The sequence below is a fragment of the Zosterops lateralis genome (genome assembly GCF_965231275.1).
Source record: "Zosterops lateralis genome assembly, chromosome: Z".
NCBI lineage: Eukaryota > Metazoa > Chordata > Aves > Passeriformes > Zosteropidae > Zosterops > Zosterops lateralis.
In genome coordinates this window covers 49,643,575-49,659,855 of record NC_139800.1, presented here as the reverse complement: position 1 = coordinate 49,659,855, position 16,281 = coordinate 49,643,575, and positions in this window count along the sequence as shown.

Sequence of the window (16,281 nt, the reverse complement as noted above, 5' to 3'; positions counted from 1 at the left end):
AAGGTGGATGAAAGGCAAATTAAGACAAAAGAAATAACTACATATTTCTTCACATAAAGTCCTCACAACCTCTCCAACAGATCTGTAAAAAATTAGGAATAAAAAGTGAATATATAAATAATTTTTAGCTTTACTGGCTCTTAGAAAGCAGGGGTATCAGTTTATGGCCTTAAAATATCCTCTGACCCCAGGACACTGGTGGAAGACAAGTTAGAAATGTCTGAATCACCTGAAACAATATAAGCACTCTAAATTTTTTTCAAGTACAAGGACATAATATAAAACTAATTCAAATTTCAGCTGCTTTGCAAATTATTTCCAAAACAATTGAGCACTGGTTTTATGTACTCAGTAAGAATTATTTTCAATTATTTGACTTTATGGGGCTATGACTTAAAGAAGGAAAGGGCAAAATTGCAAGATTTGTGTCATAAAAAAAATACAGTTTAGCATGATCTTTACTGTCTCCTTGTAAAAGCTGCATCCTTAACAGCAAATGTTTGCTTACTATTGAAAAAACTAGTTCAAAATGAGTATATTTTTGAGTCTGTATTTAGTTTAATCCCAATTCACAGACAAACAATGTATATTCAATAAATATGTATGCTATCCAAGCTAAAAATACTTGTCAAAGAAAATAAGCTGTGATTCCTTTCTGAAAAATCAACCTCCTACTACTTTGATCCTAAATAAGCTGCACAAAATGTATAATCTTGCATAGTCATTAACTACGAAGTGGAGATTTGCAATTTACATTTCTATTTTTATCTAAGCAAAAAGTATTTTTGTCTTCCCACTAGGATTACCTTGTTTTCAAAATCAGTTATCTGATACCAGAAAATATTTGATTTTTACCCAGATAAAAAGGCATTTCAAACCCAGCTTCATGGAGCTATTGATGGCATCATTAGAGAAAGAAAAAAATAAGAATATGATTTTCAGTTTATTGTTATTTCTATGATCTGCATTAATATTTTTTTCTGGCTCTGGCAATTATCTCAAGAGCACACATTCTCTTCATTAGTTTTAGATTCAGCAGTCATAATCTAGGCACTATGAGTTATATAGTGTCATGTGTTACCCTATTGAATGTCAGGCCCTACATGCAGAAATGAAAAAACTTTTCTGTGCAACCTGTCATTATCTGCATTATCATGCAACCGCATCTCCTTTGGTACTGGTATGTATCTGTCCTGTATCTCCAAATACTGTGATGTGATTCCACTAATTCACAGATGAAAATCATGCTGAATATGTTGCCAGTTTTACAAATTGACTTTTCCTCTCTGTGGGTCATTACCTTCCTTTTTTTTTAATGAACAATAAATAATGTTTTCAATGTACTACTGATAGAAGTGTTGGCCACCAAAGCTGACTTAGTATACCATCTCCTATGGTGTTGGGAATTCTGCTTCATATATGGTTAATATTTTTTTCACTCTCATTGATCTTACCCTCTCAGAGATCTATTCGATATTCCAGAGTGAGCCAAAAGTGCCATACAAAGGTAAGCCCATCAGGCAATTTAAATCTGCTTCTGTCCTGCTCCATTTGCAGTCTACCAGACTATAGGGTTATCATACTAAATTTAATCATCTGCATTAACTGATAAATGCCCTTCCACCTGATCTTAACTGGAAAATTAATTTTGTTCTGCATTCCTTTTCAGCAGACAACTTCAAATCCTTTATTCAAGAGATCTAACTTGGAGCATCTGTATCTGTTAAAAAATACAATATTTGAAAGATTTGGAGTGAAAAATACTTGTACTGTACTGCATAGATGAGTTTATTTTTTATGAAAAAATGCATACATGTCTGAAACAAGTTTTCATACACATATATATGTATGTGAAACAGACACAGTTTTGAAAGGTCTTGAATTTGATAGTTTATCTCATGTCTCATCTGGATGACAATGAACTTGAAGTGTTTCATAATTCTGTCAAGGAAGTACAGCTCTGTTTTAATCAGTTCACTTTGTAAGTAGACACAGGAAAAAAGAGTAATACACACAGTCATAGCAAAATCTTCTCTGTTCTTCAACAGCTCTTCAGATAATTCAGATATTACCCACACAGAAAGTATCTCCTGTTGAGCACTGGAAACAATTCCTGTTAATTTCTTTACAGATATTTCTTTAGCTGACTAGAAGGTGAATTGATTTGTTCTCTTCCTAAAGTGCTAAAATCAGAATGCACTTCTGAGTTGAATAAACATTAAAGTTTAACATACCTTATAGGCCAGTTGAATTTAATTTATTTTTGACACGTTCAAAAAATTATTTACTTAAAATTTTATAGTATTTCCAGTTTGGAATTTATTTTGGTGTTAGTGATTCCCCAATGATATACTTCTGAAATGTGCCTTTCTCAGTTTGTACTACATACAAAGAGAAGTACTAAATATTTATTTAATAGCATCTCTGTGCCATCTATTATCAGGACACCCACCTAATTCAGCAGTAGCTCCATATTTTCCTTGGTATTCTTTTTGCTGCTGATGTGCTGATGTAAAACCCTTCTTGTTGTCCTTGATGTCTTTGTCAGACCCAGTTCCAAGTGTGCCTTGGCCTTTGTCACATCTCTGCATACTGTGATTATATTTCTATAGTCCTTCCACATGTCCTGTCTGCTTTTCACATCCCATAAATATCTTTCTTACAGCTGGGATTTCCTAGAAGCTCCCTGGTTGTCCATGAAGATTTTTAGCCCCCTTTGCTTGATTTTTTCACCATGGGGAATACTCTGTTCTTGAGCTTGGAGGAAAGGATGATTGAATATTGCCCAGTGCTCTTGGTCTGCCTTCTCTTCTGGATTCCTGTCCCTTGGGATACCTCCAAGCAGGTCTTTGAAGAGGCAGAAGATAGCCCTCAGGAAGATCATGGCTCTAGTCCTCCTTACTACCTTACTGCTTTGCTTCATTCACACAAGACCATGAGCTCTAGTGTCTCATGAACACAACCTGACAAGACTTTATGTATCCAAATTCAGGTTTAAATTGTCTGGATTTGCAAAACTTATTCCATTGCCACTCGGCTCAACTACAAAATTAAACATAAGGAAGGCAGAGAAAGATACACAGTGGCCCAGTTGCTCCTTTGCTTGTGTAAGCCTAGGCTCTTTCTACATTACCAGTAATCTTCTACATTTTTAGTCCTTACAGAGAAGCAATAAGCTGCACAAGGCCTATGATTTGAGGGATAATAATGACCTCCATTTCAAATTTTACACTTTGAGGTGGAATTTTCAACTCTGGTTCCATTTCAACAATTTTATTTTCTCTAGGATGTTCAAACTTTAGTGTTGCTGTTTGAGTGCAGCATCAAAATAAGGAAAGTGAAGACTTAAATTAGAAAATAATATTGTTCTGAATATTAACTGACATATTGAACTGCACACAACTGCAGTAACAGAACAGTGTAATGATGTTAAAGATGTGAGATTAATTGCTCCCTCACATTCATTTTTAATGAAGAGTAACAATTGGGCTGACGGGCTAATTATTATAGTTTTACAGGTCTCTGCTTTAATAACAGTCATAATGTAACTCATCAATCAAAATAGAACCCTTATAAGGCTTTTCTTATTTAAAACTCCAACCCTATTTTGTCATTTAAAGGACAATGACTCCTGACAGTAATAGACCAAGGGCACTTTGACAATTGATCCTCCCTTTTACATTTCAAGTAACAGCTTCAAAATTCAGAGTTGATTAATGAAAGAAACATTCTAGATTAATTTTATAATTGTGATCTGGCAATAAAATTTAGAACAGATGCTTTCTCTTAGCTTTTCCATTATTTAGAACTTTCTACAGATATGTATTCAGGGAGTCCAGGACAGATGACTAGAGTAGAGCTGGAACTAGACTGGGAGCTCTCACATTTCACTGGACATGGTTTATGAATTCTGGGACAGAATCAATAACCATGTTCAATTTAAATTTTTTTTTCACCTTTTATTTATTTTTTGGTTGGTTGGCTGGTTTGTGAAAGAAAAAGGCTATTTCCAGTAATGTTTATAAGACAGGAAAGGAATTTTGAATACAGTTTAATCAACAGTGTCCACTTGAAAGAAAAAAGCAGCAAAAATATGAAAAGGACCTCAAATCCCTTCATCCTCAAAAGTCTAATTGTACCTCCATTACAATGAACAAGCAACGTCCTAACATCACCAGCCAATTTAGGTTCAAGATGTGTAGCACATGCTTTCCAATTCAACTTTTTGTAAATTTTTAAAAACACTTCAATTATAAATTGTTCTTCATTTGTTATTAAATTTAAATAAAAAAAATAAATCCACGAGCTCTTCTTTTTTTTTGTTTTGAGGAGATTTCTCCAGCTTACGAGCTTAAGGCTGATGCAAAGCCTGGCCACAATTACTAAAATAAAATTTCACAGTAATGTATTTGCAAATACGGTACGGTGAGAAACAGCTTACCTTTTTAGCTCTCTGGTCTGTGAATTTTATGAGCCTGTGGGCCTGTGTTGGCACTCTGAACACAGTCAGAGCTAATTTTCAGCACAGCTGCTGAGCTTGTCTTTCTTATAGATATATTCTTCTCCCTCAGGATTGTTCACTTCTCCTTAGACCTGAGCAATTGGATAATAGTGTCACCTTTATCTAATCTCAAATTCCCTTAGGTGGCCTAACTCAAAGTCCAAAGTTCCCCTCAGGAGGTGGATTCAGGAAGGGGTGGGCTTTGGTGGTTGCAGCTTCTTTATACAGTTTTGCCAAAATGGGAAAAAAGTCCTTCATGACAATGTTTAAGTTTTTAGTCATTACATTTCAGCCACTCACATGGTGCTTGCTGATGTCATTGTCAAAGTTAATTCAATGTCACCTGAGACAGAGAGATTGTGAATTGATGCACTTGCTCAAGCTCACAAGGAATCCTCCAAGAATGTCTAAGTTATATGGCTGAGCCTGTTGCAGCATAGTGCAGTGGGAAATGGTTCAGTCCCTTTATCTACACAAAGTCCCATGCTGCAATCCTTGCAACAGGCCTCAGAAGTTGGTCCATCGTGCTCTGGTTCTGCTTTGGCCAAAACACACAGTGCTGAAGTGCTGCAGGCTTTTAAAGCATTACTACTTTCCTCTTTCTTGGTCAGTATTTTTCATCTCATCTTGCCAAAGAATGTTTCTTTTTTATCCCTATCCCTTCTTTTGATGTCCAAACTTATCTTACTTATCTTTCACCATTGCCCCAGAGAAATGATTTAAGAGATTTATCCATTAGCCATTTTTATGTGGGTTGACTCTTTCATAAACATTTTTCTTATCTCTTGTATTGTTCTACTAATAATTTCAATAGCAATAATATACATGTTGTATGTACAGTTTTATTAAATATATTCTATATTCTTTCTCAGCATGATATCAGCCTTAATTTACTACATGGTGCTGTTTGATTGCTTTTTTTTTTTTTTTTTTTTTTTTTTTTTTTTTTTTTTTTTTTGAGAAATAATTAGACAACAAGTAAAATACAATCCTTGAATAATTGATTTGGAAAATACAATGTTGGGAGGAGGGGTGGATTTTTTTGTTTGGGTTTTTCACTAACGTTGTTCTTTGCCAATTGTTCCCTTTAAAACAAATAAACAGAAAAAGTAAAGTGAGCTGGACAGATTGCATTTTCTGCAAAATACCTAAATACTAGTTTTGTGTTTTAAAAGTATTGTAAAATTAACAGAAACGGGAACTAACTTCTCATGAGTTAAAATATACACAGATGAATATTTTAAAACTACACTGGTACCTGATCTTTAAGCAATCAAAAGTAGGAGAGCATTTAAAAGAGCTGTAAACAGGACAGTACAAGTGCATGAAAAAATCTGAAAATGAGACCTACAAGAAGAGTATCCAAAAAGCACAGGATGTGCAACCTAAGTTTAATGGGGAAAAACTGGAAGTCTGGATCCATGTCAGCCACTAATATCTATGCACCCTGAGACTCAGTAACACATCGCCTTTAGCAGGCAGAAAAAGAAATTATGTCAGAGTTGAGTTAATCATATGGCAGCATTTGTGGAGGTGATGGGTGAAATAACAGTGTTAAGCAAATTTATCCTAAATAGTTGCTGCTGCTTAATGCTTTCTTAGCAACAAAAGAACCTTTAGGGAAAGGTTCTCCTGCACTGCAGAAACATAATACTCTGTGAAATTAACTTCTCCACTTTACAAATTGGCATTGTTATAGAATTTAAATTTCAGATTTTAAAATATAAGCATGCATTATATAAGTATAAAATATACTCAGAGACATACAGATCAATATAATACAAGTTACCTGTATTCTTAAACTTTCCCAGGTAATTTTATTCCTGGAACCAAATGCATGACATAGACGAAAAATATGATCAAATGTTATCAAATCACTTCTCTAGAACAATTGTCTCTTAAGAAACTTGGCCACCAAAATAAAAGATCAAAAAGTTATTTCTTCTCCAAAAATCCAAATCAACATCCACTCAGACATCCAAGAAAATAAGACTACAAGGGCGGATTCTGTAACAAGTCCAAGAAAATCAGCCTTAAAGAGCTATACTTGTAAGTACTTTCTCTGAAAACGTTTTAGTTATTCTTTTAAAGAGTCTTTTATACCTTGAATAGTTGAAAAATGTGCTATGTGCATTCATATTTTATCAGAAAAAAAATTCAAATTTCAAATTCTTCTTTTTAATTAAAAACCCCACAGCATACTGAAGCTTATACAGAGTTCTGAAGTATTCTGCCAAACAAAAACAGAGATTGCATTTAGTATAGGGGAAGATGTATCATACAATACATATTACAAAGTATCTGTGTTTAGAAGTGGCTAAGGATTAATTCTTGTGCACAAGATGACATGATTAAAATGGTGTATTTAAAGATATCTTCAATGTAAACAGCTAGTTCAATTTTAAATTAAACTTGAAGCGGTCTTACTTCTGACTACTTTGGTCTGCCACCTCAATGATGTTTTTACTTTTTTTTTTTTAATGAAATATTTTTATATAGTAAGAGATGTATCTGTAATTCAGGATGCTGGTAGTTTCCATTTCCCCATGGGTTTATGTTGCTTATAAATTTTGAAAAATATGACAGGTGGTTTGCGTTTGCTGTCTTTGCTTGTTGGTTGGGGAGGATTGGCTGATTGATGGGTTGGTTGGGTTTTTGGGGGGAGGATTTTAGTGTTGGTTGGTTGGTTAGTTAGTTAGTTGGTTGGTTTTTTTATGGGATTTTCTTGGTTTGGGTTTGAGGGTTTTTTTACTTATTTGGTTTTTAATTTTCTTAAATCTGAGCAGGAAAAGTCAAAGTAAAATAATTTTTTGTTAAAATTATAACTTGATAATATTTTGTTACCTTTTGACCTAGAATGCTATTTATAGTTTACTACAATTTTTCTGAAGGTGCTTCTGTCAGAGTTCAGGGCATCCCTCTGGGTGCCCTGGAAAGTCACAGACCTCAGTAGAGAGGCCTGGGATCCAAGAAAGAGGGTCTGGGGTCTCACCAGGGGGGTTTGCATGGCACAGAGCCCAGGAAGACACAGTCTTTGATTTTGGTCCATGAGAAAAACTTCCAACACAGAGAGGAATTACAAGTCACAAATGTGTAACAGGCAGCAGTGTAGTTTATCACCGTGTGGAAGATTTTGTAGTTTTGGGATTTTTAGAATGTAGGTGCAAGGGGACAAGATGGAGGGATTAGGGTGGAACTCTGAGTTCTTCTTGCTCTCCCTTGGCATCCATTTTCTGCAGTGACCTGGGCACAAGGTAGTTTCAGTGGATTGGATCAAAGTAGAGATGACCCTTCGAGTATAAATACTAGGCATTGCTAGGAAATTGTAAATAATAAGTACCTAGTGATCTGTATAAAAGCAGAGCGACCTCCCATCATGGGAGGAGTCACATCGTGTCCGAGCTGCTGTGAACATCTTGGTCAGGCACAAAGAACTTGTAAGATAAGAATTAATAAACAACAGGAGAAACCAAGAAAACCAAGACCTTGAGACTCCACTTCATTCTTGTGCCAGAATCAAAGCCTTCAGTGGTCAGGAGGGAAAAACACTCCCTCAAACCCACTCAAACCACCAGCCTGGAATCTCAGGTGAGAGAAACCTAGACCTGAGATGTTTCAAATCACCTCTGGCCAGACTTAGAAGCCCACACTACATGTAGCTCACTGACTGTAAACATCAGTTATAATTATCTATCTTAGAAATAATACAAGAAGAGATTGATAGAAAGATATGTTTTATTTTAGAATAAAATGAATAAACGTATCTTTACCTCTGGATGAATTTGGAATATATTTTGGTCCAAAACTGGAATAAAACTTGAATTCTTGCCTCTCTTCTCTAGTATTATTATTCCTGAACAATTCTGTATGCAAACTTCTTAATATAAATAATGTTGTGGCTTAAAAATATTGGAGAAGAAAACATTTTAGGTTTAAATGAAAGTTGGGGATTAGCTTTGTTCCTTTTTTACTTTAAAGAATTTTTTCCCAAAAAGTTACCAAGGAGACTAAGTGTTACTCTTAAGGATACTTAAGAGTACTTGACCAAAAGAAAGAGATGGCCAAAGCTCGGTAGGAGAGATTTTTCTTTTTCTGTTGTAACTCCAGAAGGGAGTTTCCAACATCCTGACCAATGGAGAGTCAGACTGTATTTCTAATTTTGTCTGGGTTTTCTAGGATTTCTTGTTTGTTTGTTTGCTTATTCTCTTGTACTACAACATTTGTATTTTTTAAAAAATATCCCTAGTAAAGAATTGCTATACCTATTCCCAAAATCTTTGCCTGACAGCCTTTTAATTGCAAATTTATAATAATTTGGAAAGGGGCGGAGGGGTTACATTTCAAGGCAGACTCCAATCTTCCCTGGCAGATACCTGTCTATCTAAACCAAGACAATGAATAAATGTATTTTGTTAGTTGAATTCTGCATTATCAAAATAGTCAATGTTTCTTATTTCTTAATACTTAGCCTATATTGTATTACATCAAGCAAGGACATTTCTTCCGCTTTTTAAAAAATATACAGTCTAGAAAATCAAATTTACATGAAAAATATAATGCAGACACTATAGACTTATTGTGTAAATTATGCAGGTCTTCTCCCAAAATAATTAAAAATAATTTTAAATAATTTTAAAAATAATAAAAAAGACTACTTATATTTGTCCTTTGAAAAGACACTTCCTAAAAATATTATTTGTAGAAAAAATTTGAAACAGAAACTCTCTGAAAATATGCAGTGCTGTAGGATGGCATCAGTGCTTCTGACATTGGATTCACTCTTGGGAGCAGATGGTTTAAATTAAGCAGTTTTATTTTGCCTCTGAAGTCCAGTGCATAGATGAAGCTGAATCTTCATGCCAATTCATTTTTGTCTATAGCATTTGAAAAATTTCAGCCTTCCTGCTTTTTTAATAGAGAGTTGCTTTTCCACAGTAGTGTTTTGTTTTCTGTGAATAACTTTTTCTTATTTGTCAGTTGCATGATGAAAGCCTCTAAGAATAAAATGTCTGTTTAACTGAGATATGGCAACTGATACTGAAAGAAATTAAAGGAGAAATTTTCTAACCATTATTGTTAACTGAGTATTTGGAGGAATTTATGAAGAATAATATCTAAAAAAAAAAAAATCAATGAAAATAAAATATGTGTATTTTCACGTCTTGAAATTGTATGTGGGATAGGACTTCAATTTTGCTGTTTATCAAAGAAGTTCAACTTAGTTTCACTATTTGTAAGGGCTAATACAGATAATAAGTAACTGTACAGTGATTCATGAGACCGATGTTCTGTTTCCCTCTAAGCATTAGACAGCTCTACAGATGTCAAATATTTTAATCCACACCTGAAGGTTTAAAACTGTGATACTAATATTTAAATCTAAATAGTAAAAAAACCCTAGTGAGTAGTTACTTTTATTCAGAATTTAATTCACACATGGGTGAGAAAATATCTAGAGCACTAAATTGCTTGAAATTAATTGAAAATTTCATTTAAGTTGTTGACTAATTTCATGCAAATAAGTTAAAAAAACAAGCTAAGCTAATAATTCAGGAAAGGTTAGATGAAACAATTTTGGCTTGAAATTTGTGGAGACTGCATGCATAAAAACTTCCAGAATGCCATTAAAATGTTTACTTAATTTCGTCTATATGCTAAGCAATTTTGATAAGTATATTCATGACACAAGTTAAAAATCAAAATTTTTATACTCCTGATTCAGAAAATGGATCTAGGGAAATCTGTCTTTTCACAAGGATGACTTGAGTGGAGAATTTTCTATGATTAGATTTCAGTTTCAATGAGAATTTTGGATATGCTATGGAAATTACTGTTTTATGTCATGAAGGAAATAAAATTTGGTGCTTAGTTGGGTCTCTTCCATTCTTAAAATACATTTATGAATATCAAAACTTCTGTCTCAAAATCATTTTACCCCTAACATCCTTGTGACATATAGAAGTTATTTTAAAATATTTTAAAAACGAGGCTGCAAAAATAACTTCGTAGCAGGAATTTTTTTTGACAGTGAGTTACTTTGGCTCCAGGCATGCACCCTGAACAAGGTAACTGGAGGAAAACTTATCAAGAGGAAGAGTGTTGAAGACAGAGAAATTAGTGATTGTCACTTTCTGAGCCCACTGAAAAATACATACCTGAGCATGACTCAGGAAGTCAACTGCAAATTAAGTCATCCAAGTTTTAAATTGCAATATAAAAAAGTGAAACTTTGCATATTCCTGAGAACTGGTAAATGGCATGATCATGAGAACAAGATTGCTGATGTAGAGTCAGATTTATCCAAATTTTCATGTTTTCACAGAATACTTCCAAGGAGAAGTATGCAAGAAAATAAAATGTGATAGCTCCCATTTATTTATTTCAAACATTTTTTTAAAAAAATCCTTCATCTGATGTGTGTGCTTAGACCAAAAGAGTATTTTTTAGAGGACTTTTGTTGAAAAATAATGTATTTAGGGCTTCAGAATTTGTAAAAATCTTGTACTAATATACAAAGTATGCTGCTTCAATTATGTCTTATTTGACAGTTTAAAAACAGTGACAGGTAAAAAAATCTTTTCTGCTCCTACCATATGTTTTGATTTACAAGATTATGAGAAATTTGGCACATTGGAAAAGCTTTTCCATGTTTTGAATTTTAAAGCACAGGGCTAAAGAGTACACTAAGAAATAGGAAAGACTTAAGACAGTATATTAAGAAATGCAAAATGCATTAAACAGTGTCCTTCTGGAGGTGAATAGATGGTGAGTGAACTCTCCTGCCGAACTCAAAGGGAGATATGACTTCATCGACCTCTAAGCTAGATTCTTCAGTGTAAAGTTAGCTCAAACAGATAGGACAGGAAAAGTTTAGAATTTTAATTTTTGTAACATATAACTTGCATAGAGAATTCTCCTTGGTCAGGTAATATTACAACTCTCTGAAATTTCTGTAGACAGGAAAACACCTCAAAGTCTCTGTGGCCAAGGAAACCTACTAGACAGAAAGAAGAAATAGCAGCTGTAGCTGTAGAAAATATTCGGATGATATCCTAACTTCTGCCTCACTCCCCACAAGGTCTTCCACTGCCTTTTTTATTGCTGTCTTTTTGTAGTTCCTTTTGTCTGGATTTGACCTTCCAGCTCTTTTGTGGCCTGCTAAATTCTTTTTTTTTTTAATATTTTCTCTCCTAAAACATTTAATATACTTCAGAAATTCTTCTTTTCTGAAATTACACTTCAACCTTTTGTTTCCAGAATAACTCCATAATTTTGCTTCCTCCTGTCTGCATTTTGAAACAGGTCACAAAACTTTCAGGTGAAGCAGTGTAAAGAATCTGCTTTCATATGTTTTCCAAGCAATGAATTTGAACAGTGGTCCATTTGCAAAGGCAGAAGCACAGGATGACCAACTTTGAAGAATATGACCCAGTTTGGGATGATGCTTCCATTATAGGTAAAAATAAAAGTTGGGGGGTTTTTTGGCTTTGTTTGTTTGATTTTCTTTGTGTTTTTAATTTAGTTTTGTTCTGCCCCTAGATAACGGATAGTGTAAACAATAGAAACTGATGAGAAATGAAAGAAAAAAGGAAAGGTCTATTGCATTTACGTGGAAACCAAATCAATGGTTCTACAGATGTACTGCATCATCTTAAAATAATGTACAGGAGAACTAATTGGTTGGTCCTGAACTAAATATATTAGACACAATAAAAAATAATGGAAGGAAAGTAATTGTTGTGCTATTCCCATAATGAGTTAAAAAATTATGAGGATCTTCAGAATAGATTGTTCTGTTTTTTCTGAATAATTTTCTGTGTCTAGATCTCTAAATCAAGTCCAAAGAAACTGTTATTCACATCAGTGAACAACAGATAATTCCTGGAGAGTATAGGGCCTGTGAGAAAAAATGAGTATTTCTCTTCCATACTGATCTGCTCATTAGGATGGCAATACTAACTGATGAATAGCTTAAAAGCCACCATAGTTCTGATAATAAAAAAGGTGATCAAAACAAAACAAATCAAACAGACAAACAAAAAAAACCCACCCCAAAACCAAGAACAACCAAACAAAACAACAAGGAAAATTACCAAAATAGCAAGAAGCTGGTGAAAAAAAGGTAATATGTCAAAATCTTTAAGAAAACTTCTGGAATATTTAAAAACATCTCGTAGTAACCCCTATAACAGGTATTAGTCTAATAAATATTGCCTTATAATAAAGGTTTGAGAAAAGACAAAATGAAGATAACATGGCCTCCCAGCAAGGTAAAGAGTACTTATTTGAAGTAAAAAGACATCCTTCAAAAGACTGAAGGTATTTACCAGAAAAGAATGAATAAAAAGGGTCATAAACTCTCTCAGATTTAATTTAAAAATTTTAAAAAATTAAGAATGAACAAAATAAATGTAATATTAAATCCATCCTCAAACACAGGGAAGCCTGCTGAAGAGTCTGTAGAGCCATTTTTCTGGCTATAAAAGAAGCATTTAGAGAAGATAAGAACTTTGCAGCGAAACTTAATGCTTTTTTTGCATTAAAGTCCTCTGTGGTAATAAAATATCACATTCAAGAAACATTTTTCACTGGGACTTGTCAAAGAATACATCTGTGAATGAAATGACAGCACATGCTAAGCAATAAAGGATGAAAGGAATAGCAAAAAATTTTGGCAGATCCACATAGTAGCAAGACTAGAAGTCTGTAGAAGTTCAAAGCAGTAAAATATCTACTAACACTATATGATGAAAAGGTACAGAACTGCTTACCCATGAGTAATGAACAAATAAACTAGAGCTATTCAGACAGGAAAAAGAGTAACATATTGATAGATGGGGAGACATGCCAGATTTCTACAGAAAGGCAGGATGAATTAAAGGTATCAGGAACTGAATACAAGACAGATTTTTCATTCTGAACTTGTAACCATGAAAAACTAATTGCCAAAGTTTGAAGCTTGCAGTTCAACTTGCTGGAAAATAAATACATTCAGGATCCTGAACCACACAAAAAAATCCCAGGGAGCCCTAGGTTTTAAAATAGGCAGGTTAAGGATGCCAGCATCAAACAGTGTGTGCATGTGTGCATTGTATATATCTCCCAAATTTATATGTATCTGTATCATCTATATCTCTACATATATATGTCTGCACAGCCAAATATAACCCGTATATATATACATATATCCCTACCAAAAAGTTAAACAAGGAAATGTGCATGTGGAGATAGTGGGCTAGAAGAAAATTACACAGTCACCCTATATCTGCAGCAGACAGCACTGAAATACATAATTTAAGAAAATTAGTGAGAAAAGATTCTATGTACATGTTAGGAGCTCAGAGAGAATCATTTATTTTCCAGGAACAGCAAAATAGGCTTGACATTTTTAAATAATATATTGCAGCTGAGAGGAAGAGTCATTCAAATATGCATCAATGCACAGCAAACTGAGCAGACTGCAACAAACTAAGTCAATACAACACTCAGGAAGGACTCAATGTGATTTGTAGTGTTTCTGGTAGAAATGTCATTCAAAATTGATGACAAGATTTCTGACCAAATGTTAGCTTAGAAGAGACTTTATCATTCTCTCTTTGACATTACATCTCGCGGCTTTTGACCCTTCTCAGAAAAATCCCATTTCTAGCTGAAGAATAAACTAATCTCATCAATTAACTTAATGAAACTGTAGGAAGATAAAAGCTACTTTGGAAAGTCCTCTGTATGAAGATGTGAGCTAACCATTAGAATTAGTACTTCAGCTGCTACTGAAATACAGGAGAAATAGCTCCTATTTTTTTGTTTTTTCAATCTTTTCTTGCTCACAGATGGAAGAATCTTTAATCTTTATGTTCTAAATTACTTTAGAACCTTTATAAAAATAATCACAGATGCTACAAATGCCATTTAGAATATAGCATTATTAAGCCTTTTGGTTTTTGGCTGGTAAATTGCTCAGTTTGCTGTAAAAGCCCACATTACTTTCCATAAAAATGTTACTTTATTGCTACCACTGTGAGCATTTTGCACAAGGAAATTATTTCTGCTACCTATAGCCAGAAGAGTAGTTGGTACAAAACTGCTTTGCCTACCCTGGAAATCTGGCTTTTGGTGAGCTTCTGCTTGGTTCTATTTGGAAAGCCTTGGTTTGAGCACTTTTTGTGCTGAATCCTAAAGCAGCTGGCCAGACTCCCCTGGCAGTGCAGGAGACCCTGAGGGAGGAAGGTGAAGAAAGTAATGTGCATGACTGATAGAGGCCCAGGCTGTGAATATATTATCCTTCATTTAGAAAAGAAAACCCTTTTGGTCTCCCACTTGTTATATGCTCACATCTGCCACCAATATACTGTATTACTGGTCAGCTGTACATAACAGAAAGAACTGCATTTAGGTGGTAAGTATATCAATACAGATTAATATGGCTGTTCATGAGAAAATTCAGGTCAGTAACTTACACTGACTGTTTTAGAAGGCACCTACTGCTTCTTCTGTGCTCATATTCCTTCTGCTCTGTATTAACTAGTGCTAAAACTTTACTACCCTCCCCTCCCCCTTCTATTCATGCTTTTAGAAAATAACCCCATATATTTACCATGGAGATTTTGATGACAGGGAAGCTTAAATTCTTCATTCTCCTGCCAAAAATGTGTAAAAGTAGGAAAAGTACATATATCCAAAATTATTGCTTTGTCACTCTGATAATGTAAGAAATATTTAATAGTAAGAATAATGCAATGCTAAGAATAAATAAATACATAGAGTAGATTACTACAGAGCTCCCTTTATTTGATGAACGTATTTCCTGTATATTTTAAATGGCCTAGCCTCAGGCCTACATGGCAGGTTGGGTCAAGATGACAATACTATAGTATATATATATATGTAGTATATATAGTTGTTATATACTATATATACACTACATATATAGTAAATATACAGACTATTATATATAAATAGAAAAGCAAGGTCAGCCGAGGATTACTGAAGGAAGCTGAAGCTTCTAGTGGTGGAATGCTAATCTGTGCAAATGACACTTTAAAAATTACTCCAAGAAAAATGAGAAACAATTGGATTCCTGTGTGACAAAATAATTATCTAATATATGACTCACAAAGTTGCAATACCACTAGCATTTCAAACTTCTAAAAAAACCCCAACCAACCAACCAAATGAAACTTTTAAATTAAGTCTAACAAGAAACCATCACATTAAAAAATACGCAGTGGCACAGCATGAGATTAGTGGGGAAGTACCCCTAAAAGCTAGATGGCACAATGTGGGCTATTATTTCTGTCAAATGTTAAAAACCCCCAAGTATTTCATGATAGCAGAAACAGCTTAGCTGTGACCCAGAAGCCAATCCATGCATACTGTGTTCCTATCTTTAAGGCAGCTTAATGTTTTTCATAAAACTTATTGTTAATAAATAGTTAAAATACATTGATGAAGCAGCATTTACTAAATACCTTTTTGGAATAAAATATAAGGCATGTTTTAAAGTTAAAATAAAGATGGCTGGAGGGAAGAGTGGAATAGCTGTGAAAGGCTGTAGTGAATTGCTGTAGCTGACTAAACTCTCCTAGGGTTCAGTGCAGGGATTTATGATATCATAAAATTCAGCAATTTCAAATTTGTCTGGGCAGGTTTATGGCTTTTAAAATAGTTTGTTTTTCTTTTTTTTTCTTTTTTTTTTTTTTTTTCCCTTTTCTTTCCAGGAAGAATATTGATAATTGCAAATGTTTATTCATGGAATATAAGGCAGAAAAAATTAAGTATTT